This window comes from Oryctolagus cuniculus, chromosome 10, assembly GCF_051225735.1.
Source record: "Oryctolagus cuniculus isolate XC-2025 breed Fujian yellow rabbit chromosome 10, ASM5122573v1, whole genome shotgun sequence".
Taxonomy (NCBI): Eukaryota; Metazoa; Chordata; class Mammalia; order Lagomorpha; family Leporidae; genus Oryctolagus; species Oryctolagus cuniculus.
Window position 1 is genome coordinate 108,086,184 of NC_142876.1, and position 22,834 is coordinate 108,109,017.

The window sequence follows — 22,834 nt, forward strand, 5'->3', positions numbered from 1 at the left end:
AGAAATGAGTGCAAAAATGAATCAGCAAAATGTAGAAGGAAATCCTGGCTCTTTCCGTGGCATTCAGCAATGAGCTGGCTGAACGGCCACATGGATTGGCAAGTACAAGATTGAGATTTAAGCTTTGTGTTTGAATACAAAGATGTTGCTGATGCAAACTGCAGCAGGTACCCCTGGTAGCCCATGTCACATTGCCAGGTCACTTTTTCAGGGACAGCTGCAGAGGACAGTTCTGAGCAAGCTCAGACTCATCTGAGCTGACAGCATCTTGCCCCAGCTCAGCTCTCTCCAAAGCCAGACTCCCTGTCTCCCTGAGTCAAAGTGCACAGTTCAAGGGCAAACCTCAGCAAGTAAGAAAGCTGGAGGATCAATACCCAACTCCTATCCTTTGGTTGGACAAATCTAGGGGATTTTTTTAAATGACTATCAGAAAGTCTCAGTAGAACTGAGCCCTACCCACCCCACCTCGCCATGCTGACTTGTCTTCCTCCTCTATCTCACTCTCCCCTTGCTGTCACTTCTTCCTGGCAGTCACCTTAGAAACAAACCACGTGCTCCCTGATCCTGGTCTCAGACCCTTCTTTCAGAGAATTCCTGCTAAGACAGAAAGAGTGTGGCACTGAGAGTGAGAAAGGAGGCAGTGTCTTTGGTTCTCATATCCAATGAGGAAGTAATACCTCAAATGTTCTGATGTCAAGTAAGAATGTCAGGTCAAATAGGTCGCAGAGATCCGGAAAATTGGAGGCCCTGATCTTCGAACTCCGTGTACAGAACCATTTCTAAGTTTACTCCAACCCTGACAGGCACCTGAGTGGCGACCTTGAAATTGCTGTTATCTGCTGAATATACTGCAATGCATTTCAATACAGTCAGTTCTTACTTGAAGAGGAAAGGTGGTCCCTGACAGTAGAGGGGAAGGGGGATGGGGGATTGAGGAATTTACTGGACGGAGGAACAAAGACAACTATTTTGTGCATTTGGATTTGCAATTCCAGTATAGACAGCAGGATGCTTTAGATTATCCACTCGGTGTTTGGATCACTCAGAGCCTTAACTGCCACCCCTGCAGCAAGCACTGGAGAACGGGTGGTTCACACCTTCAAGGATTTGGTCTGAGAGAAGCACTGGGCGAGAGTAGCTGTGCTTCCCCTGGTAGAGATGGAACACCGGATGTTTCAAACAGCATCCTGAGGATCACTGGAGACGACACCAGGAAAGGAATGCAGCTCTTAGGGAGTTTATTTCACGTGGACGTCAACCTCCAGGCTGACCCCCGCAGAACCTCACCTCCTGCTGTGGGTGCCCTTGTTCATTCTCTATGCATACTGAACCAAGACGGATCTGCATGACCAACAGATGATGGGTGAAGTGACATGTTGTGCCTTCTGAAGCTGGGGCACAAAGGGTGTTGCAGCTACAGCCTTGGGAACAAACGCTCACTCCAGGGGAAGCTGGCCGCCATGTTGTAGAGACTGTCCAAGAGTCCTACAGAGAGGCCTTCATGTCAGGGTTGCCAGATTCAGCAAATAAAAATATAATGTGGGACATAGATATACAAAAAATATTTTCTCTCACTTATCTGAAATTCAAGTTTAACCAAATGTCCTCATATTGCTCTGGCAACCCTACTGCATGGAAATGAGTTGAGAGCTCTGGCTTAAATGTCAACCCTAACTCACCAGGTTTGTGAATGCCTCATCATAAAATAGATCTCTAGCCAAGGTCAAGCCTCCAGGTGACTCAGTTGAGACTAACAACTTGACCAAAACCTCTCCAAAGACCCCAAGTTACAGCCACTCAGCCGAGCCACTTCCACAGTCCTTAGAGGGATTTGCGAGGGATGATGAATGGGTGCGGTTACTTCAGTCCCCTGTGTTTTGGAATGATTTTGCTATGCAGCATTAGGTAACTAGGACATTGCATCAAACTCTGTTTCATGGTCCTTCCATGAAAACCATGGCCTTCATGGGTCTACAAGGATGACAAAGGCCGAGTTTATGGTCTTAGGAAGCTTAGGGTGACGTGGGGAAGACGAGTGTGGACAAGCCTTGTTTACACTGGAAAGTGCTAAGGACATAGCAGCAGCTTGTGGGAAAGTGTGAGTCATTCTGTCCAGGTTATCAGGAGGTTCTGCAAAGAGGTGACCTTCCAGGCAAATTTTAAAGAAATGTGAGTTCTAAAAGCAGGTGAGAGGAGGACAGAGAGGCTAAAACGTTCGTCTTGGCAGAGAAAATGGGGAAAGGTGAGAAGTCTAGTTTCACCGGCACAGCGTGCTGCACAAAGGAGGCCCTGGAGATGAGGCTGAGGCACGAGGCACCAGGCAACTGTGCAGAGGCTGCTGGGTGGGTCGAGATGGTGATCTGTCAGGATGCTGCTGTCACAGACACACGAGAGGCAATCATGCCCTGGTCTGCAAGGTGGCCATGGGGCAGGAGGGGGGACAGGAAAGAGTGGCAGGGCTCATTTGTCAGCTACTCTGCTGAGTGTTTGTTGAGTGAGTGATGGATGGGTGTGTGGGGGCTGAGGCAAGCAGGGCTGTCTCTGTTGCTTTGAATGACTGGGACTGGATGTTTCCTGAAATAGGAGTCCGAGGTGGCCATTGGCACTACGCATATGATCCAAGAGGCAGGTGCAAATAACCAAATCCCTGGGGTTTCAAAGTCCTCTTCCGCCCAGAAGGTGTTACCTGTGACGCGATGTTCTCCAGAGGAACACGTTTAGGACGACGCATAGGAGATCCAGAGAGCAGCAGCCTCATAGGGAGTGACTCATCCTTTTGCAATCCGAGTGCTGGGCAGAAAGCATCTGGATCCAATTAAAGAGCGCAGGTCCTAGGTGGGATGAGACAGGGAGCAATGAGGTGTAACTGACAGTTCTCATGACGGATGCTGAAACCTGCGTTCCTGCTGGGAGACGTCTGGCTGTAAGCAAGAAGCAAACTTTGTTTTAAGAGGGCGTGTGTGTGTGTGTGTGTGACTTCTGACCTTTGCTTTAGAAGGCTGGCAATGGATTCTGTAAAGGGGCGACATCAAATACGGTAAAAGACACAACCAGAGAGGAGGAAACAGAGATTTCATGGAGCTGCCCTCCACACAAAAGGAAACTGAGGTGTTAACTATCTCCCAGAGCTGTACCTGCGTGGTCTCATGTACTCTCATAGCAACCCCAGAGTGAGGAATAATTAGCTCCATTTCACCGATATTCAACTCTCAAGGCCATAAAAGGCAGAGATTAATAGAGCTGGAATTCCAACCCAGGCCTCTCTCTCTGGAGCCTCCAAACTGTACAGTTCCAAGCTACCTCAAGGATGGGGCCCTTTCTTTCTTTTACCTATGGCCTGAGTCAGGGAAAAAAAAAAAAAACCCGCCTAGTTACTCCCCTCCGCACTTGGTTGCTCACACAGAGACACACGCAGCCCAGCCTGGCAGAGGGAGGCAGAGGGCAGCACTGCCAGCCCAGACACGCCCTTCCTTGCTCCTTTCCTAGAGCACAAGGTGGCAGCCTCCGGGAGACTGACAGGTCATGCGAGGTACACTGAGTTCATTCACACAGCCTCTTTCATGCCTCGGGTACTGTGGGTGCCTCCAAGCTCAATAATGACAACGCCAAGCACTTACTGCACAGTGACTGGTGGGCCAGGCTATGACAAACAGGGTACGTGCATCCTCCCTCTTAACCCTCGGAGGCTGTGACCTTTAGTCCTGCTCACTTACAAACCATGCAACCCAGCCCAAAGGGGTGGGACAGGATGCCCAGGCCCCCTCAGAAGCTGTCTCAGAGCCTGGACTTGAACCAGCTTCAGCCTGACCCCAGCACCCAAGCTCTCAAGCCCTAGGCTCTGCTGCCCGCAGAGGAAAAGAGCTGGCCTGTTCTTTCTCGGACAGAGCAGACGCTCCTCTGAGTCCCCTTCTCAGCAAGCTCTCCAAGCAGACAACGGACCCAGGGCCCATGAGAAGCAGTGCCAAGTGTTTGCTGGGAGAGGGAAGGGAATTAACTCCCCTTACCGTGGCATGGCCAGAGCAGCAGGGCAGCCTCCACGTGGCCCTGTCTAAGCGTCTCAGTCAGCGGGATCTTCTGAGCCCTGGTGCCTGGGATGGGCCTCTGCTGGCTGCGGAGTTTCTGCAGGGACATGTGTCTTCACAGTTCACGTGTTACCCCGTCTCCTGCCTCGTGCCAGCTGCCCTTCTCCAGGCACAGCGGATTCCCTGAAGCTCTGCACGTTGGCAGTCACACAGCCCACTGCCGTTCCCTTTCCTTCTGGAGTTTGCACAGAGCTGTGCCAAGTCCTGAGCAATCTCAGGGGCTCAAAGAGGTGACAAGATTTCCCCAGGAGACCAGGAGAAGCACCTGGCTCCTGCCGTCGGATCAGCGTGGTGCGCTGGCCGCAGCGTGCCAGCCCTGGCGGCCATTGGAGGGTGAACCAACGGCAAAGGAAGACCTTTCTCTCTGTCTCTCTCTCACTATCCACTCTGTCAAAAAAAAAAAAAAAAAAAAAAAAAAGATTTCCCCAGGTCACAGAACATGGCTGTAGCAGTCTGGGAATCTGGCACCCTCCGTTCCTGTCTCCAAGGGAACCAGGAGCACTGTGCGACTTCCTCCCACTGGAGACTGCTCACTCCTCTCAGCCAGGTAAGTGCCTGTGGCTCAGGTGGTTCTGCGTGTCATGGGGCCTCCACTTAGCTCCAAAACCAGAACAAAGTCCTAAAATCCTTTCTCACTGCACACAAGGCTGAGTCTAGGCGGAAGGCAGGCATGAGAAGCCAGCGTCTCTGGTGGTTTGCAACAACCCCTCTGCAGTGGCTGCAGCGAGCAGCCTCTTGGCTGTGTTTTTCAGTCCCTGCTTGGGTTCTGTCCGAGGCCAGGCTTTCCTGGGGCACTCGCTCAGGCAGATCTTATCCCAAGGGAATCCAGGGGAAAGCTGGCCAGGGACAGCGGTGGCTACTACTGATGGTCCTTCCTCGGGGGCCAGGTGCCCACCTGCTCCTCCTCCACATAGCTGAGGAATGCAGACAGGGCAGAGGTGGTCCTGTGGAGGCTGGAGTCTTAAACTTGACCCTTCAGTGACCGTGGATCTGGCTAATCCACGTGTCAGAGTATGAAGGGTGATGAAGATGCTCGCCATCACACAAGCCCCTCGTTCCAGAAAAGCTCTATGACCTGTTCCCGGTCCAGGGCCATAGGGAGCTGGTGCAAACCCTGCTGTGTCAGGTGAAGACCCAGCAACCCAGACGAAGCCCAGGTCTCTGCAGGCCAGAGCTGTCCTACCTGTCACACAGCACCCCTCTGAGATTCCTGTGGAGCTTCCTGCACCAACCCCTAATCTCTCAACTCCAATTTTTGTGTTCTATATATTTTTATTTATTTCAAAGAGATTGATGTGCGGCCAAATCCCCTGGGCTACATTTAATTAGCGTTCTCTTTAAGTTGAAAGCTTCCCTAGTCATGTATTCTGGAGAATTCTGGGCTGGGTCCTGCAGACCCCTTTGTAGCTTGTGCTGCAGGTGCCCTGCTGATGAGGCCCCCAGGTGCTGCCTGAATTCTCTGAGGCTCTCGGTGACCACGTGACTGAACCAGGACTTGTGTCTCAGACCAGGGGACCACCCACCCTGGAGGGCGCCGTTTCTGCCTGGTGCAAGGGGAAGCTTTAATTGAAGCAAAGTTCCAGGTTGGTGTGAACAGCTCACAAATCTCAATAGGAAATGCATTACCCCACTGGAAACAACTGCTGTGGACATTTTCCTCAACATGGGAGAGTACTACGTCCTGCCCATTTGTAGCAAATGGTTAGATGTGGGAAAAATTAGCTAATTCCTTTAAGTCTCAGCTATCCTGATTGTTTATTTCTCGTTTATTCTAATAGCATTCTCTGTACTATAATGGTGTGGTGTGCATCTATAAATGAGTCGCAAGGCCTGCGGTTTGGAGGAGCCAGCCCTTGGCTGTTTTCGTTTTATTCTGCAACCCGGAAGCAGGGCTCTATCCAACTGCCCCTGGGATTGCCTGGCCTCACCCTGGGATTTCCCCCCACCACCCCTCACTGCTGAGGGGCTATGATCCCTGTGCTTCCTGTGGGGACCTTCTTTTAAAAAAAAAAAAAAAAAAGTTTCTTCCTACTCACAAAGAAAGAGATTGTCCATGTGCTGGTTTACTCAAGTGTCTGCAATAGCCAGAGCTGGGCTAGACCGAAGTCAGGAGCCATAAATTGCACCCAGGTCTCCCACATGGGTGGCATGGGCCCAGCTTCTTGAGTCATCACTGCTAATAGCCCAGGGCGCCTATTAGCAAGAAGCCAGATGAGGAGCAGAGCTACAGTTCGATCCCAGGGCCTCTGGTGCGGGACGTGGGCATCCCAAGTGTGTCCTCAATACTGTGCCAAATGCCTTCCCCTCCCACAGGGACCTTCTTGGACCCTTGCTATGCCATTTTCACAACCAAACACGTTGCATTTAACAATGTGGTTTCACTTAGCATTTTCTAAGATGCTGAGAGGAAAAACTGGTTGTTAACTTTGCTTAGCTGTCCACTTGTTCATTTGATTTGTTTCTCTCTTGGTTCAGATTCTTAAGACAGAGCCAGAAACAAGGACTTAGGTGCAGGCAGCTATTTGAAAAGTGACTCCAGGGAATGGAAGTGAGGAAGGAGGGAGACTGAGACAACAGAAATAAGAAAAACCAACAAAGGCTCAATTACAGAAGCAATTGTAACTGGCTCTAGTGTAGAATGTTCCTTGAAATTGTCCCCCTAACCAATAGGAAGGAGGCTGGGAGTTTATATACCTACTCCCGTGCCCTTTGATGCAGGATCTCTCTTGGGAATGTCACCTCTCCCATCAAAGCTATATTCATGTGAACTGAGCAGGCCTCGGGAGCTTTGGAAAAAGCCCTGAGATGGAAAAATGGAGGGGAGCTCAGAGAGTTAGGATGCTGTCACGTGCAAGCACTGATCCGTTACAGCCACAAGCTGAAGTCAGAAGGTACAAATGTATCTGCTGTAACTCCCTGCATCCAAAGAAAAAGCAAGGGGGGAATTAAGAAAACACAGATTTGCAGTGGTGCACACAGATGCCTGCAGTAGAAGAGATAATGGCTAACAAGAAAAGGGGCAAAGAAGTGAGAAAAGAGAAGAACAACATTTCCCCCAGGTCCTCCTAGTAGCCAACTCAAAGAGGGAAAACCAGTTAGCACACCTCAGTGTCCAAGACACAAAAGCAAAGCCTTTGCTCAGGCAAACACAACCTTCTCCCATGGTCCTCAGAACAAAGGCATCGTCTGTCCTGGTGACAGTGGCCTCCAGGGGGTAGCGGCTGCTCTTCTCCCCACAGTCAGCTCTCCCAACAGCAGAAGCACAATACACTATGTTCTCAAGCCCATTATCTGGACAGAACTCCTCAATTCAGTGGCAGGAACCCAACCCACATTAACCTTAGCAGGGAGGAGCATTTGTGAACTGTGTGCTCTGAAAATGAGGAGTGGGCTAACTTCAGACAAATCTGGGTCCAAGGGCTCACAAGCTGTCACCATTCCTATGGCCCTACTTCCCTCCCAATGGCTTCACTTTCCAGACACTCCTTTATTTTGGCCTGACAGCTACAGCCTTTCATGATTGTCACCGTCCTTTTGTATTGCTATAACAAGATACCTGAAGCTGGAATATATTTAAAGGAAGATATTTACTTGGTTCATGATTCTGGTGGCCAGAGCCCAAGGAGCATGGTGCCAGCCTGGCTGCCCCACAACACAGCAGAAGGCAACAGGGCCGGAGAGTGTACAGGAGGTGAGCACACAGCAATAGAAGAAGCAAGAAATCATGGAGGGGCCAAGTTCAGTCTTTTCTAAGAGCCTGCTCTCATAGAAACGCATCTACCCCTGGGAAACTGAACCCACTCTATGAGACCAGTGTTCATTCCTTCATGAGGGTGGTCGAGATCCAATCACCTTCCTCTAGGACCCTCCTTGTAAAGGTCCTACCACTTTCAACACCATTGCATCAGGGACCAGGCTTCAAGCACATGACCCTTCAGGGACCAAGTCATATGCAAGTCATAGCAGTGGTTCTACAGACATCTGTTCCACCAGCAGCCATAAAGGAGATCTTTATGATTCCAAGTCGCCCTGCTTGGAGGCACACAGCTGCTCCAAGAAGCAATCATTACAAGGGGGCTGTGATGGGCATTGGAAAAACCATGTATCCATCTACACCTGCAGCCAGAAGACAAGCAAATCCCCCCATCAGAATAACAGAGGTTTGAATGCAGAAAGCTGAGCAAGCCAGCACAGCAGACATCCACTACACCCACCATAACTTCCTGGAGTCTCAGCTTACAAACTCGAAGGCAGGGAATCATACAGTATGGCTATCACCATGCATCGTGATTGGGGGAGATTGAAAAAAAATCATTCAACTGATATAAAAACAAACCTCCTGTTCACTTAAGGAAATGGATGAAATTCCAAACCAGCAAGAAGAGGGGTGTGGCCCCAGAGCCATTGGTGTTGTACCCATGACTCCCTCGAGGTGTTGCTTCTATGTGCTGGTAGCACTTACAACTCTTCTGAGGGCTTCCTCTCACCATGGGATTGCGTTTTATTTACTCAATGTGGGTTGTCAATGTCCTCAGGAATAGCCAACAACAAATAGCAGGTAGGAGTTAGAAGATCAGTGTCCCAGCTCCCTCATCCCAGCAACATCAAGGCATGGGTGGTCCCTAGTGTCTCCCAGGGGAGCCTCACAAATGAACAGCAGCAGAGTGTGCAGGAGAGCAGTTGGCTTCTTCCCCTCTCTCAGCTTCTCACCTTAGACGGGTGCTGTCTGCAATCACTTCCCATATACCAAACTTGAACTAAAATCCTCATTTTGGAGTCTGCTTCCCGAAGAGCACGAGATATGGATGCTGTTACTAATTCTTCTCATTTCCAGGGACTTTCATTTCACCCCCACCTCTGTGTCAGCGATTACAGATTCTAATCTGACTTGGCAGATGTGTGTGTTGCTTGCTTGAGATGAATGAGGTCTCCCAAAGGCATGAAGAGGTCAACACGGTTCACAGTTTTAGAAACTCTGGCAACGGCAGATTACTGAGAGCCCAAAATAGGTCTCACCTGTAGCAAACATACTTCCTCTTACAGCTCAAGGTCTGATTTTTCTGCTCACTATCCAAAGCAACAAGGCTTATTTGCAGGGGCAGATGTGTGGCATAGCAGGTTAAACCATCATTTGAGATGCCTACATTACATTACTGGAGTGCTGGTTTGAGTCCCAGCTAATTCAACTTTCAATACAGCTTCCTGCTAATTCACCTGCAAAGACAGCAGCCCCTGCTACCCACATGAGGGAAGTGGATGGAGTTCCAGGCTCCTGACTCCAACCTGCTCCAGTCTTAGCTGTTGTGGACATTTGGGGAGTCAATCAATGGATGGAAGATCTTCTCTATCTCCTCCCCTCCCCCTAACTCTTTTGTTTACCTTTCAAATAAATAATAAAATCTTAAAAAATAGAGAAACTATTTTGAAAAGATATTTGCTTTAAACTGTTGTTGGTTGTTTTAGATACAATGCAGCCCAAGAAAGAGTAGACAGCCATTAGCAAAGGTTTGCAGCTGAATTCCTTGCTCAAAGAGGCCTAATCAACACTCTGTTCCTGGAGGCACAGGGAACTCTGGATTCGTAATCATTTTCAATGGAGTCCAGACAGGTTATGTTACGAGAATGAAGATAACTCCCCTGCCTGAAATATATGGATTTATTTCTAGGCATACCTCTGTCTGGTTGAAGTAGGACTTTCATTTAAATGCAAATGTGGGTTTGGAGTACGCTCTTGGAAAAAGAAAAATACTGATGCCAACTGCCAGGGCCTGGGGAGAATACTCAGGGCGGTTTGTATGAACTACAGGAGAGAGGGTACACCAGGGGGGCAGCCATGCAAAAGGGAAGTAAAATGACAGAGAAAAGATAATAAGCTGAGGATTAGGAAACAGAGTGATGTGGGGCTGGCAGTGGGGTGCAGTGGCTTGAGCCGCCATCTGTGGTCCAAGCATCCCATATGAGCATGGGTTTGAACCCTGGCTGCTCTGCTTCCCATCTAGCTCCCTGCTGGCAGGCCTGGGAAGCATGGCCTAAGTACTCAGGTCACTGCCATTCACCTGGGAGCTTGAATGCAACTCTGGCTCCTGGCTTTGGCCTGGCCCTGGCCACCGTGTCCATTTGGGGAGTCGAGGAGTGGATAGAAGTGCTCTCTAATAAATAAATCTTTAAGAAACAAGAAGAAAGAAAACAGAATGATTTCCTGTAGGCTGTGGCGGTTGCAGAGACCTAACACAAAGAGCTCCAATACTGACCAGAACTGCATTATCCCACAGACCTTCCTGCGAGGGAAGCGTGCTCTGTGATGCTCACAAGTGGTTACCAAGCACTTCCCATGTGCCACCAACGAACTGGATTCTTGGTCATTTAATTCTAACTAATTTAAGTAGCCATCTGTGGTTGGAGGCCATACTGAACAAGGTAGGTCTACAGGACTGTCAGCTGGAGAGACCTGGAAACAGATCATCCACGATGGAACACCGGTCCTGGGATTCTCCCTGCAGGTGGAGAGGTTGGTATCAGAGGGACACTGGGATGGGGGAGCTGGTCAAGCAACGTGTGCATTCTTACTCTCAGGAGCAGCTTCTCCCTCCATGGGAGGGGAATGCTGCCCAGTTTTGCAGGGAGCCCACATCCCCTACGGACAGGGTGTGCCTATGACACAAAGGGTTAAGCCGCCACCTGGGACACCAGCATCCCATGTGAACGACAGTTTCAGTCCAGCTGCTCCACTCTGAGCCTGTTCCCAGCCCAAGTGCTTGGGCCCCTACCATTTATGTGGGAGACTCGGATGTTTCAGGCTGCTGGTTTTGGCCTGGCCCAGTCTCAACTGTTGCAGCCATTTGGGGAGTACAACAGTGGACAGAAGATCTCTCTCTCTCTCTCCCTCTCCCTCTCCCTCTCCCTCTCCCTCTCCCTCTCCCTCTCTGTGTGTGTCTCTCCCCCTCTTTCTGTTACTGCCTTTCAAACAAGTAAGTCTTTTTTAAAATATATATATAAAATATATAACCCCATCATAAGTTGAAGAGCATCTGTGTATTGTATTATACCTCTAACAGTATACAATTCATCTTATTTATAGATTCAGGAATTCTCTTGAGAATTACAAAGCTCTATTCCCTTTTATTTTTATATTAACATAATTTTGTAAATATGAACACTGGAAATACATCAAAATATTTGTGAACCTAAGGTAGACACTTTTTTTTTTCAGTCTTGATCTGATTTAGCTCACCTTAGCTGGGCTGGCTCATGAACCTGTGGGCAGCTGACGGCTCTACTGGAGTTGGCTTTGCCCAGCTTGGCTGGGCCCTTTTACATACCTGGGGCCTAGGCTGGGATCTGGGGTCACTGAGCCGATTCTGCCTCATGTTGTTTCCATCATCTTGCAGGCTCTCCTGGGCTTGTCCATGTGGCAGACGCCAGGACTTCAGAGAGTGACTGAAGCAGGCAAGGCCTTTTGGGGACAAGGCTTGAAACTCCCACATGTTCCTTCTGCTGCATTCTTCTAGTCCAAGAAAGTCATGTGGCCAGATCAGATTTTAGGAGTGGGTCAATAATTCCACCTCTTAATGGGAAGAACAGGAAAAATCACATTGCAAAGGGGTGTGCATGCAAAGAGAAAAATAACTTGGACGTTTTTGGCAAAACATCCACACACAAAGCTCAACGGAGACCCATTTGGATGGGAATATAGAGTGATTTGGAGTAAAATTCAAGGTTTTAATAAATAGAGGGAGCAATACCCTAGGGTGGAAAAGTGAACTTTAGCTGGGCAGAGAGCCAAGTACACGTGGCAAAGAGTCACTGACACTCACCCAACCCGCATCAGGAAAGCACACTATGAAAGCTTTCCTTGGTAGAGAAGATCTAACCTGTCTTTCTGAACATCTAACCAAATTTGGATTTTACAGGTCAGTTGGCCACTGCTCGGACTTTCCTAGACCATGTAGGAATAGGGGACAGAAACTGATACAGGAATTAAAGTCCATCAAGGTTCTGGTGACCTGGTTCTTATTTCCTCGTGTTTGTTCTTCCAATTTTCAGCTCCTCAGCGCTATGCTGATAAGACACAGATAAATACATCAGAGCGATGTTAACAAAGTCACGTAGGCAGGCAGAGGAAGGCAATGGGACCTGCGGAGTTGGGCAGGGGAGCTTAGGCTTAATTCTATGAACAGCAGGGAGCTGTGCGTGCTCAGTATGGGACAGGCACGGTGTGCAATGCTCAGTGTCTGTAATGTCGGGCACAGCCCAGCACTCTAACCGCTGGGCTCCTTATCCAGCCAGAGAATGGCAGTCCCCTGCTTGGTGGGCCACGGACACTGTCTCTTTAATTTCTCAAAAAAGAAAACATCTCTAAAGCCTGAAGTTCTGTGAGTGAGGCTCCCAAAAATGGGTGGTGGCGGTGAGGCGGAGAGCCTGACTAATCACTGAATTTTCAATGACATCAATTCTACCCAGACTACCTGGGAAATAGCAGATCCATTCCCTCACTAGATATTTAGAGAATTTGTTTAGACAGATCCAGGAAATACAATTTGATAACTCAGGGTTTATCTCACCTTCCACTGTCAAATTGGAATCATTCCTACAGTGAGAAATGCAGTCGATATTTGCAGTGTGGGCTCAAGCTCGTGGCTGCATTGGAAGGAAGATCTCATTTCTCATTGACTCTCGGGGAACAGGTGTTCTGAAGCTGGAGGAAGAAGAGGCTCCCCTTCTGTCCCCCTCACGTCGTCTTTGGGATCTGAGCTTATGCTGGGTGACCCCTGTTTCTCTGCTGGAGTTTATAAAACTCTTCTATTTTTATGTCAGCCAGGCCTTTGTTCTAAAGCGTGGCCTATGCGAAGGCTGTATTGGCACCACCTGGGAGGTTTTCAGAAATTCAGGCCTTGGACCTCATGTTAGACCTCCTGGTTCCGAAGCTGCCTTTGAAGGAGATGCTTTGGTGGTGAGCATGCACATGGAAGCTTGAGAAGCCCTGGTCTGGAGAAAGCTTTTGTTTGGATAGACAGAGGCAGAGCTCATTCTAGGTAGGAGCAGAGTCACAGCATTGTCTATCATCAACTCCATAACCCTGAACACCTTTACCCGTCCCAGATCCTGTGCCAGGCAGTGGGCTGCCTTTGCTAGCAAAACAAACAAACAAAAAGTAAAACAAGGGATGAGTGTTGTGGCACAATGGGTTAAGCCAATTCTTGGGATGCCTGCATCCCCTACCAGAGTGCCAGTTTGAGTCCCTGACTACCCTGAGCTTCTGATCCAGTTTCCTTCTAGCGCATGTGGGAGGCAGCAGATGATGGCTCAAATGCTTGGGCTCCTCCCAACCACATGGGAGACCCAGATGGAGCTACTGGTTCCTAGCTCTGGCATGGCCTAGCCTGGCATGTTATAGCACTTGGGGAGCGAACCAGTGGATGCAAAACATCTCTATTTTCTGTCTTTCCCTGTTTCTGTCACTCCGACCACCTTTCAAATAAAATAAATAAATCTTAAAACAAAATCACCTTTCTAAGAATTTGTAATTAGAGAAGTAAATGGATCACTGGAAATCGTAAAATCAGGCCTATGGTAAGAGAAAAAGTCAAACGCTGCAGGAACATAGATTGAACACTGCAACCCACTTTGCTCCCATGATACTGGAGCAAAGACCTGAACTGTGAGCTGTAGATCAAGTGACCTGCTGGGCAGTGGCGGGGGGAAGTGATGCAAGCTCAGCCATGTGATGGGAACAGAGGTGGCTTTGCTTGAGGGGAGGAACAATGGGAAGTGAAGAAGTGGAAAGCTTCCAGAGTTAAGTGTTTCTATGACTCAGACCCCAAGGATTAGTGGAGAGAGCATGGGTTGTGGGGCTTTTATTTTTTCAGATGGAAGAGATCTATTCTGGGAAAGAATCAGAGGAACAGGGGCCAGCGCTGTGGCACAGCAGGTTAAAGCCCTGGCCTGAAGTGTCAGCATCCCACATGGGTGCCGGTTCTAGTCCCAGCTGCTCCTCTTCTGATCTAGCTCTCTGCTATGGCCTGGGAAAGCAGTAGAAGATGGCCCAAGTCTTTGGGCCTCTGCACCCATGTGGGAGACCTGGAAGAAGCTCCTGGCTTCTGGCTTCGGATTGGCATGGCTCCAGCCGTTGTGGCCATCTGGGGAGTGAACCAGCAGACGGAAGACCTCTCTGTCTCTACCTCTCTGTAACTCTTTCAAATAAAATGAATCTTTAAAAAAAAAAAAAAAGAATCAGAGGAATAGAGTAGGGACAACTGAGTAGGGAGGACCCCTGGAAGTTGGGAAGGGAGTTCCTCTTTCAATTTACTGAGGAGGAAGGAGAACTGGACGGGAGCAGCAAGTCTCTAACTTTCCCTCGAGTGGGCATCGAGTGCTTAGCTGAGAGGGCAAGTACAGGAAAGCAGAGGAGACGTCAAGGACCTGAGGATTCCATGAGGTTGAAGAACAGGAAAAGTTGGAGCCACTGAGTCACACTTTCTCTTTGTGCAACCTGCCAACCTGAGACATCTGTGCATGTGAACGTGCCAACAGCTCATTACAAACCCATGTGTTACCCTTTACAAAAGGTATTGCTTTTATATATATATATACAACAACAACAAAATCTTGTATTTCAGAAGACAGTTAAACGATTTTTGGGATAAAGAGTTTCTCTGGCCGGCGCCACGGCTCACTAGGCTAATCCTCCGCCTTGCGGCGCCAGCACACCGGGTTCTAGTCCCGGTCGGGGCGCCGATCTGTCCCAGTTGCCCCTCTTCCAGGCCAGCTCTCTGCTGTGGCCAGGGAGTGCAGTGGAGGATGGCCCAAGTGCTTGGGCCCTGCACCCCACGGGAGACCAGGAGAAGTACCTGGCTCCTGCCTTTGGATCAGCGCGGTGCGCCGGCCGCAGCGGCCATTAGAGGGTGAACCAACGGCAAAGGAAAACCTTTCTCTCTGTCTCTCTGTCTACTCTGCCTGTCAAAAAAAAAAAAAATAAATAAAAATAAATAATAAAATTTAAAAAAGTTTCTCTGGTCTCAAAAATCAAACCCAGATTTAGTCACTCTCCTTCTTCCTTTGTGTAAGTGCAATTCGCTTTTTGTACTTCCTGTCACCGACACACCAGCATCGATGCAGTCTCCAAGGGGCCCTGCAGTGACTTCAGAGAGATCTCCTCTGCGCTGCCAAAGCACCATCTGCATGCAAGAGGCTGCAGGGTGACCAGGAGCCAACCAACAGCACCCTCCCCGAGTCACACATGGGAGCAGAGTGGTTCACAACCCCCCAGTCTAGGCCTCCAGGGCCGTGTGGCATCCTTGGCACTTTCTTAGTGTCCGTTTCTCCCGTGGCGTAAACAGCTCTGCTTTATGATTTGTAGCTAGGGGAATACACCCTTGCTGCCTGGAGGAGAGGACCACGCCTCTCCCATCACTGTGGCTCCTGGAGCGAGATCACAGGAGACTGCTTGGAGTACGTGCGCCCTAAGTATTGGCTCACACACACAGAATGTTCGGTCCCCAGCCGTAGGCCAGGGAATAGGGTTTCTGTTTTACTACCTGGCAACACTACATCTGTCAGAATATGACTCTGCCTCCCCCCACCCATTTGTGCCCTCCCCTCCATTTAACACTCTCCCCTGGAGCCTTAAAGAACCCCCTGGAAGAGAAGTTAGAAGTAGTGACAAGAAGGCAGAGATAAGCTGCCATGACTGCTATGGGATTTGCTCTGGGATCAGCGGGGTAACCACTTCTTGTCCCTGTCAAATGTTGCTTGGCCTTTCCCTGTGGACATTACTGGTATAGGGGGAGGGGGGAGGGGCGTGCCCCAGGCCACTCAGATTTATTAACCTGGTTCGTCAGCAGAAAACTGCTCAGGTTTTGTAATCAATGAGTGACTACTCCCAGACCCCTCCCACTACTCTCTAAGCATCCAATGGGATCTGGGCAGACACAGGGAGCCACTCGGGCAGGTACAGTGGAATGGTACCTGATTGGTGACACTGAAGTCCCTCACGGGAGAAAGACTACAGTAAAAGCAGTTACCTTTGGGCCGGCACTGCGGCTCAATAGGCTAATCCTCCACCTAGTGGTGCTGGCACACCAGGTTCTAGTCCCCGTCGGGGCGCCGGATTCTGTCCCGGTTGCCCCTCTTCCAGGCCAGCTCTCTGCTGTGGCCAGGGTGTGCAGTGGAGGATGGCCCAAGTGCTTGGGCCCTGCACCCCATGGGAGACCAGGAGAAGTACCTGGCTCCTGCCTTCGGATCAGCGCGGTGCGCTGGCTGCAGCGTGCCGGCCGTGGCGGCCATTGGAGGGTGAACCAACGGCAAAAGGAAGACCTTTCTCTCTGTCTCTTTCTCCCAAAAAAAAAACAAAAAAAAAAAAAAAAAAAACAAAAAAAAAAAACCAAAAAAAAAACAACAGTTACCTTTGAATTCACTAATTCCACAAATGTGTCTAAGATCACGCAGGCCTGGACTGGTTTGCCTTTGCAAGAGCTACGAAGGAAAGGTCTGCTAACAAAACCAACAGAGCAAACAAAATTGCTGAGAGCAGACTCTGGCAACTAAGGGGCTCATCTGCCAGTACTTTGAGCAAAGGCTGCTCAAAGTATTGAGCCCACAATGTGTTCGAGTATTTACTAAAGCAGCTGTTTGTGTGTTTTTGTTTTGTTTTTATAAGACAGGGAAATTTTCTTCCTTTCTTTTTTACTAAGTCCTAGTCACAACTCTGATAGCTGCAGCCAATGAATGGGTAGTTCTTTGAAGTGGGGTGAGGCTAGGACACTGCAGGCTCCTGTGTCCTGTTACCTTCCCATTCCTCCTCTGCCACCAGTGTTAGCCCCTCAAGGACCTCTGCAGAGACCCCGAATGGCAGGGGGGCCAGTTTCAAACTCATCAGCTTGGCAGGTTAGATCTGTGTATGTTTGAGTGTTTAATAAACAGAGGGACCGGCACTGTGGCATAGCCAGTAAAGCTGCTGCCTGCAGTGCCGGAATCCCATATGGGTACCAGTTCAAGACCCTGCTGTTCCACTTATGATCCAGCTCTCTGCTGTGGCCTGGGAAAGCAGTGGAAGAAGGCCCAAGTCCTGGGGCCCCTGCACCATGTGGGAGACCTGGAAGAGGTTCCTGGCTCCTGATTGGCTCAGCTATGGCCATTGTGGCCATCTGGGGAGTGAACCAGCAGATGGAAGACCTCTCTATCTCACTCTCGCTGCCTCTGCCTCTCTAACTCTGCCTTTCAAATAAACATCTTAAAAAAAAAAAAAAAAAAAAACTTAAAAAAAAAAAAAAAACAGTGGAGGAAGATGGAAGAGAGGGTAAGAAGCTGGGATGCCCATGATAGAATATTCCAGCAATGTGGATGGTCTGTGCGTATCAGGGAAGAAGGCCATTAGGGCTGAGTGGAGCACAGAATTAAGAGTTGTGAAGCCATTAGGCTAGGAGCCAATGTGAACGCATGCTCAGTCTCAGTCAACCAGGAGTGGGGGCAAGGCTGCCGGCAAGGCAGCTGCCAGAATTCGTGTGCCATGTGCCTGATGAAGGTGGTCTCGGAAGACAGGGCCTTGGGGCTGGAGACTGAAGTCAGCAGTGAAGTGCCTACGGCAGAGGAGCCATAGCTCACGGACACCTACGCTTGGATCAGCGCCCCCTGCTTGCAATGCCAGGCAGCAAAGAGTCGTCTCATTGCTCTGATCCTAGTTTAACAATCAGGGAATCCTGATCGGCACTCTCAAGCATCTACCTGTGGCCAAATTTACCACACCACCTGAAGACTTCATGCCCCCCTGCAGCCACCATGATTCAGCACCAAGTACCCTGGAATACTGAGTCATAGACCAAGAACGCTTGGTAGGGAGGCAGTATTATGGTGCAGTGGGTTAAGCGGCCACTTGGGACATCGGCATCCTCTATCAGAGTGTTGGCTCAAGTCCTAGCTGCTCTGCTTCTGATCCAGACCCTGCTAATGCACCTGTGAAAGCAGCAGAGGATGGCCCCAAGTACTTGGGTCCCTGCTACCTACCTGAGAGACCAGGATGGAGTTCTGGGCTCCTGGCTTTGGCCTGGAGCATTGTGGCCATTTGGGAAATGAACCCATGAGATAGAAAATCTCTCTCTCTCTCTCCCTCCTGTCACTTTCCTTTAAAAAAAAAAAAGATTTATTTATTTATTTGAAAGGCAGAGCTACAGAGAGGCAGAGAGAGACAGTAATCTTCCATCTGCTGGGTCACTCCCCAAATGGCCGTTGCTGGGCCAATCTGAAACCCGGAATCAGGAGCTTCTCCTGGGTCTCCCACGCAGGTGCAGGAGCCCAAGGACTTGGGCCATTTTCTACTGCATTCCCAGGCCACAGCACAGAGCAGGATTCGAAGTGGAGCAGCCGGGTCTTGAACCCGTGCCCATTTGGGATGCTTAACTCACTTTTCCACTCTCCGTGTATTAGAGTGTACTGGCCTCAAGAGTGGGACACTGGCTTTTTCCGTCTGTTTCCCCAGGAAACAATGAGTTGGGTGTTAAACGCAGGTGTGAGGATGAGTAGAAGACAGGTAAAAAGTCAGACAGGCGTGTGGGTAGAAGCAGAACTCAGGTTCTAGTCTTTAAGCACTGATCAACCTGGGGGACCACCTGGAGTCCTGGCTGCCCAGGGTCCTCCAAGAGAGCAGCCCCTCCCCCAGGCTTTGAACGGCCCCACCCCTACAGAGGAAGAGGGTAGGCAGTAAGTTTTGGAAGATTTCCTTGCCTGAAAGGCTGCTGCTCTCACTGAATCTTATAGAACCATATTCTAGAAATTTCCATTGTTCACCAAAGCAGAGAAAACAGTGCCATGAAGTCTCATGTGCACATTACCCAAACATCAACATTTTGCCCGTCTTTTTAAATCTTCATCTCACCTTCTTTGCTGAAACATTTCAAAGCAAATATCTCTACCGAGTTTTGCTTTTTAAAACATTCATTATATAATATCACTAAGATCATTAACAACCTGCCTTTGTTCAAACTTCCCAGATTATCTCAAAAAAAAAAAATCCTTTTTACAGTTGGTTTGATTGAATCAGGATCCAAATGAATTTTTGTTGCTTAATAAGTATCTGACAAGTTTCTTTTAATTGATAAGTTTCTCCCCTCCCATGTTTTCAACATCATTTATACACGGAAGGAATCAAGGCCTCCAGCCCACGGAATTCCCCCTATCCTGTATGTGGCTTCTTTCTTCCTTAGAATATCGCTGCGCTTGTTCCCTGTCTCCTGCATTTCCTGTCACCTGGTCATTAGGTACAGATACCTAAGCCCAGGTTTGCTTCTGGCAAGACTCCTTCTTAGGGAATGTTTGCTACTTCCAGGCACAAGAGGAGGAGACATGCCAACTCAGCTCATAACCTTACTAAATGCTCTCGTTTTTCTTACTGCGCTTCTCTTGAACTACAGCCTGGCTCCACACGTACGCTCTTACCATTGAGCTTACCTTTTAGCCCAGGATTCTCCTGTATGGCTGAGTACGCTGGCAGCCACCTCCTGGAGACCCGCAAGTTCAATCTGGCCCACTGTTCCTGAAGTTCCGTCCATTGTCCCAAGTATCATTGTACCCGCCGGTTGATTTTCGACCTCACAAGCAGAGACAGACTTCTACTTGGGATGAAATGCAGAGTGGGGTCACGGAACCAGGTGCTTGCATTCCTGGAGCACCAGGGAGTCAGAGGTGTGACTTATAAACAGAGCAATCAGTTCACAACTGTAACTTCCTGATACCAATAAACTCCCAGGGACATCCAAACAAGTTTGCCTGGATTGATTACAATTCCCAGCTGCAAGGACACTTCATTAGCGTCCTAGAACTCACAGCGATAGTTTTGGGAACTAGATCCAAAAATGTCCTACATCCTGCATCCTGACTTTCTTTGGTGAAATGTAGGCAGTTGTTTGAGGGCTTCTGCAACTGAAAAGAACAAGGCAATTATGAGATGAGCTCCACATTCTGCCTGCTTGCCTTCTTCCTACCCAGGAGCCCCCCGGGGGGGAGGGGGGACAGTTCTCATTGATTTAGGAATGTTAATCCAAACACTCAAATTAAACGCACGCAGTTCTGACTGTCGGGGCTTAGAATCCACAGCCTGAAATGCTCTATTGTCCAAACTGGTCTCATGGAAACATGATGCAGTCACAGAGAAGGAGGCGATGGCCTCTTCTGGGTGTAACTTTGAGTCTTAGGATGATCTCCATGGGAATCAGAAGCCACAAAAGCAGTGCTGGCCAATGACATCCAAGTTAGATCATCTGGGTAGAAGAAATCGGTGCTGCTAACTGTACTCACAAGGTCGCATCTGACTGGAACCCTGGACCTTGCTCTCGTTGGACATGCTGCACATGGGAGGCTGCACACAGGGCAGACTTCTGGAGAAGGGCCACATCATGGCTGTTACCTGATTCATGCCACACCTGCCCCAGGTACTGGGGCGTGGTTATCTTTGCTTCTCAGTTTTCCATGACTGTTACAAGGATAACAGCAACCCCAGTTTGGAGGTGAAAATGATTGGAGAGCAAAGGGAGAGTGTTTGTTTACCAGCACATTACTCTCAGGTCCCAGAGCCCTGGGGTGCCGGCCCATCTTCCTGAAGTTTTGTTGACCTTTCTGGGATGGGAAGATGCCCACCCCTAAGGCCGGCTTTCCATCTTCCAGATGCAGTCCAAGGGCGACTGGGGGAAATCGCCAGGGAAGCCAGATTGGCAGCAGTGAACAAGTGTCTCTCTGAGAAGCGAGGCTGCCCTAATGGGGCTGCTTAGTGGGATTTTTCTCCCTTTTCAACCAGACTGAGCCTTGCTTCTTTCTGGCCGGCAGACAGGCTCCCCCGTCCAAGTACGCAGGAAAGTTCTGTTTTGACAAGCGCACACATTCTTTTTCACAAAGCCACAGAGGCGAACGCCTTTGTTGCAGATGGACCAACTCCCTTCCAGCCCCGGGGGTGGGGGTGCAAGCCCTCCCAGGAGCCGCAGAATGGGAGCACCAGTTGTGCTTGCTTATGCAGGCCCCCCAAAGTACATAACTTCCATTATGTGGCTTCCCCATAACAGAATTTACTTCCCCTCGCAAATCCAAACGCTGCCAGGCCTGTTTGTCCTGCACTGGGACTGGCAAGGAACAGGAGGTTGGCAGGACTCGTGAGGCATTTTTCTGCTGGGCTTTGGTTTCCTGGCCAGTTGAACCCAGTCCAATTATTGTCCCAATGTTCTGCCAGATAAAACAAGGAGGGAGCTTTCTAGATGCCTGCCCTTGTGACTAAGAGATGGGGGGAGGGCAGGCACAAGCCGCATCGGGGGTGGGGCCCACAAGCCCCAGCCAAGGCCACCGCGCAGGAGTCCCCTTCCCCAGCAAGCGCCCTGAGGCCGCCTGGTGGAATGCACAGCGGCCGCCGCTGACCTTGGCCTTCAGGCGAGTGAGTGCCTGGCACTCGGGGCCTGCTCACCTTGGCACAGGTCCTCCTCAGAGCATCCTTGTGACTGCAAGTTGAATTCTCTGGAACGTGGGGTTACTGTTCTCAGCAGACTAATCCCATTTGCAGTCTGCAGTGGTCTGCGCAGGAGGGGCCTCCCACAGATGCAGCCTAGGAGGCTACTGCCTCGAGACGGCAGCAAGAGCAGTGTACGGCACAGTCCTCTTCCAAAGTCCTCTTTCCAATGGCCCTTCTGCTGCGCTTGAATTTCTTTTTTTTTTCCTTTAAACATTTATTTTATCTATTTGAAAGGTAGAGTTACACAGAGAGAGAAGGGGAAGAGGAGGAGGAGGAGGAGGAGGAGGAGGAGGAGAGAGAGAGAGGGCTTCCATCTGCTGGTTCACTCCCCAGATGGTTGCAATGGCTAGAGTTCGGCCAATACAAAGCCAGGGGCCAAGAGCTTCTTCCTGGTCTCCCATGTGGGTGCAGGGGTCCAAGGTCTTGGGTCATCCTCCACTGCTTTCCCAGGCTAGAGCAGAGAGCTGGATTGGAAGTGGAACAGCGGGAACTAGAACCGGCGGCCATGTGGGATGCCAGCACTGCAGGCGGTGGCTTTACCAGCTATGCCATGGCACTGGGCACATTTTTTTCTTTTCTGAAAATTTATTTATTTATTTATTTGAAAGTCAGAGAGACAGAGAGAGATCTTCCATCTGCTGGTTCACTCCCCAAATGGCCACAATGGCCAGGGCTGGGCCAGGTTGAAGCCAGGGCCAAGAACTCCATTTAAGCAGGCACCGCGGCTCACTAGGCTAATCCTCCGCCTTGCGGCACCAGCACACCGGGTTCTAGTCCCGGTCGGGGTGCCGGATTCTGTCCCGGTTGTCCCTCTTCCAGGCCAGCTCTCTGCTGTGGCCAGGGAGTGCAGTGGAGGATGGCCCAAGTGCTTGGGCCCTGCACCCCATGGGAGACCAGGATAAGTACCTGGCTCCTGCCATCGGATCAGTGCAGTGCACTGGCCACAGCGCGCCAGCGCGCCGGCCGTGGCGGCCATTGTAGGGTGAACCAACGGCAAAGGAAGACCTTTCTCTCTGTCTCTCTCTCTCACTGTCCACTCTGCCTGTCAAAAAAAAAAAAAAAAAAAAACTCCATTTGGGTCTGACGTGGGTGGCATGGGGGCCCAAGCACTTGGGCTACCATGCACTGTCTTCCTGGGAATATTACTAGGGAGCTGGCTTGGACACGGAGCAGCTGGGACTTGCATCAGCACTCTAGTACAGGATGCCAGTGTCCCAGGCAGCACCCTGATCTCCCGCACCACAATGCCAGCCCCTGTGCTTGAATTTAGGAG

At 49.9% G+C, this 22,834-nt stretch overlaps 1 long non-coding RNA gene across 4 annotated transcripts in view; it reads right to left on the reverse strand.

Moving 5' to 3' along the window:
• The window catches only part of LOC103349149 (uncharacterized), a 257,314-nt gene extending 236,264 nt beyond the window's left edge, over positions 1–21,050 (reverse strand). The window contains exons 1-3 of one of the 4 annotated variants that reach the window (XR_016214931.1): positions 19,521–20,019; positions 2,687–2,831; positions 619–1,485 (exon numbers count right to left, since the gene is read on the reverse strand). This is a non-coding gene — a long non-coding RNA (uncharacterized LOC103349149). Of the gene's footprint in view, positions 1–618; positions 1,486–2,238; positions 2,832–19,520 lie in introns of those variants that run through there. The other 3 variants (XR_016214930.1, XR_016214929.1, XR_016214928.1) reach the window with 3 other exon arrangements.
• Between the last annotated feature and the right edge of the window lie 1,784 nt (positions 21,051–22,834).